The following is a 3,903-nucleotide window of genomic DNA, read 5'->3' on the forward strand; positions in this document are numbered from 1 at the left end:
AGCAGCCTGAAAAACACATAACCAAGTATTATCTTTTCAGAAAATAAGGGGCATAGGAAGCTTAATCCTTCACATCATTCCACAAGTTCATAAAATTACTAAAATTGCTATTAAACACTTCACAATATTACAAAACTTACCTTTGCAGCCAAACGTGACTCAATTATTTTCTTAGCTTCAGAAAGAACCTGAAACGAAAAGCTTATGTTCCATATTAATATTATAAGAAAAAAAGGCTTTGATTATTTGAAGGGAAAATGCATACCTCAGCATCTTTACGCTCTTTGTGCTTTGTCTGGGAGAGAACCATGGACAATGCACGCTTACGCTCTATCTCTTGAGAGATATTGTATGGTTCCTACCTTGAGAAAAGTCTAGCACATGATTTGTATTGAAATTGTTATAAGAAAAATAAATAAATTTACCTTAACAAGAGGGTGACATGTACAGGTGGAGAGCACAAATCATTTGACTAAGGAACTAATAGTAAGTATACATAAAAGATGACATGTACAGGTGGAGAGCACATGAAATGAAATGAAGTTGTTTTGCTTTCCATGTCATGCATTGCATGCATAGGCTAATGATCGGACATCATGAGTTACATACGGGAAAATCTAACTGCTTAAGAAGCATTACAGCCTCCGCTCTTGCTTGTATTCATTCAGATTCAGAAGAAACCTTATCCTAAAAGATATATATGCGAAATGGCTATATAAGGATCTGAATAATATTATCAAAAATAAATTAACCATGAATATACCTGAAGCTTGTTAATGATAACTAGAATTACTTCTTCATATGCTTTCTTACAATCCTGCAATGAGGAGTCCCTATATGCCTGGTAAAAGTTCAACATACAGAGCAAAAAGATAAATGAATTGCATGGGTTTATAAGCATCTGATATGACAAAACACAAAAGAATGAAAAGTTGATCAAATAACCTTAAATATTGGCATGGCTCCAGTGTAGAACCTCACTGCATCACCATATGCTTCATATTTGATGCATTTTCCATATGCTTCAGATTTGATGCTTTGGTTCTTCTGGCACTCCCATCGGTGAACCGCCTTTCTCTGTCTATCCTGCCACACTTAATGTTTTAGGGAAAAAGATCAGATTTTTAATAGTGAGATCAAATCGTAAATATTGATGTATATATCTGAATACTCATATTCAAAAATGTTTATTAAATTTGAAACAGCTTACACTGGAAACACAAAAGATCTTGAGCTGCTGTCTATAGTAGACTGGGGAGTGATTTGAATCAGATAAGATGGAGGAAGAGCAGGATGTGAAGGAAAGAACCTTTTTGTCTGAATCAAACTGAATAGATTCATCATTCACAATGATAGGATTTGCAATCGATTCGTCACCATTGCTTGTGGTTGCATGCTCTGATTCCAAGTCATCAGATGTCTGTTTTGACTTATCTAAAGATCCCACATCATGTTACTCATAAATCTGCATGTGATTAGATATGAACAATTATGTTAGGATTTAGAAATCCTAAGTTATGATTCATTTGAATTGATGAAGCTGGAGAAAACACATTGTACTTGGTACCAAAGAACATAATGTAAGCAGTACATAATACACAACAAATAATGAATTCCCACTGGCGTATGTGATGAATAAAAGGTGTGATGACTCAATGGACTAAAACTAACAACAATAATACCCCAAAAAAGTTTACCTTACCTTAGCATACAGTCACCATCATCTCAATTAAATGATAAAACCAAAATACTAATAACAAATAAACCAGTTCCTGTTTCAGCTAAGACGGATGACAATATATGTCTAACTTGTCTGACCATTGAAAAATGAGAGGCATACATATGGTCTTTTATTATATATCTAAACAAAGCAAAACATACAAGTCAAAATTGTCTTTGTTGAGAATGTAACTTTATCTCCTACAAACCATTGTACACCTGTTCAGGAAACAAGATTACAGGAAAAATCAAGAATTCGACAGGGAAATACTCAAATACAAACAGGGATGCTGTTCAGGAAACAGGAACACAAGCTCAAAACTAAAATCATTTGACTCCCATAGCAACAGAATCAGGAAGAGAAGATGCGTATAAGTAGAATATAAGAACCTTGAACTTTGTAGAATTGGAGAGCTGGAAAATCACATGGGTTCCCTCCTCTTCACCAGCATGGGACCTTTTGTTTGCCCCCCCCCCCATACCCACTTGCAATTAACTTCCCTACTAGTAAAATCAATGGGAACATCTTCCAGTCCAATGAAGGTAGTCAATCTAAAACGAAAAAAAAATTGAGATTATTACTCACGAAACTTGAGAAAAGATTATGATGTGAATATGACAAATTTACCCCAACAACCAATACTTTGAGAATAAACAATATTGAACGAAAATACTTACAGATCAGTTACGATTCACCTGGGACCTCTTGCGTTAACACCTAAGTTCTCCGAATAATTCTTTGAATTCGAGGTTTTAGATTTGGTCGACGCCATTGATGAGGAGACCTCGCAGATCAATTACGATTCACCTTCGTTTTATCTTCTTGTTCTCCTCTTGATGATTTCAGACTCCGTCTCCACGCTTTACATGATATTTTTCAGAAAGGAGTCTTTGTGGAGCATTAGGGTTTCTCTTTATTTCATAACCCTCGCACGTACTGGGTTGAGAGAAAACGAGAGAAGCGGAAGCTTGGAAAAAAATAAAACCCTAGCACGTGCTAGAGAGAAGGGATGTGGTGATGGCTTAGGGTTTACAGGGAGACGGGAGGTAGAAAATGAAGGGAGATTTAGAGGAGAGAGTATCAGAGAGGAGAGTCGATTGCAAAGAAGAAAGATAGATAAAATGTAGAAAGAACGAGGCGGGTTTTCAAAATTTCAAGGATTTCGTTTCCCCCTTGTCTATTAAACGCGCGTTTCATTAAAATTATAAAGCGACAGGTACAGACGACATGCGTTTAAGATAAAGCACCCTCCGTGTTTTTAATTTTTTTCTTGAGACACAAAATTAAGGGCACGCAATAATACGTGACGTAAATCCTTAAAATTTTTGAAGATATGACGCTATTTTAAGGACACTCTCTTTTGCGTAACATAAATCAGTGCGTGTCGTAAATTGCGCGTCGTAAAAGGCTGTTTTTCTAGTAGTGCATGTATATTCCTACCACCAGCTACTTCTGCTAAGATAGGGGTACTTAGTCTAAGCGCTGATAGTGTAAGTTTCCTACCAAATTCATGTGAAAAAAATAAATGATTTGCTCCTGAATCAAATAATATCTATGTAGGAATTTGATTAACTAAGAATGTACCTGAAGCAACATCAGTTTCTTCCTTAGCCTCGTTGAGGGTCATATGGTTGCTCTGGCCTTTGGGATTTGGTGGCAAGTTCCTCGGGATCACCCTCTCTAATTTCGGTCACTCCTCCTTCATGTGACCCTCCTCTCCAAAATTAAAACAAACTCTTCCTTTCACAGGAATTTTTGGAAATATACCCTGGATTCTTACATTTGAAGCAAAGGACACAGTCGACGAAATGCTTCTTCGTGCACTGGTCGCACCACTTCCATTCTTGGTTGCTTCCATATTTTTCGTTTGTTTTCGTAATCTTCTTCTTCTTCTTGGTGTTGTTGTAACTTCCCTCAACCTTTTTCTTCTCACTGACCTCAGTTCTATCGGTAGCTCTCTTTTTCATCATTTCTTTGACAGACTTTGCAGCCCAGACGGTCGCTTCAAAGGTAGGTGCCTGCTTGACTGGCATAGTGTACTCCCACGGTAGCCCCTTGGCATACCGATCAATCTTGGTCAGTTCATCCGGAACGAGTCGTAGGGCGAAATCCATTTTATCAGTGAAGGAGTTGGAGTACTCATCCACTGACATGCTTCCTTTTATCAAAGCCATGGATTGATT

Source organism: Lactuca virosa, chromosome 4, assembly GCF_052849685.1.
Source record: "Lactuca virosa cultivar CGN04683 chromosome 4, Lactuca_virosa_CGN04683_v6, whole genome shotgun sequence".
NCBI classification, from domain to species: Eukaryota; Viridiplantae; Streptophyta; class Magnoliopsida; order Asterales; family Asteraceae; genus Lactuca; species Lactuca virosa.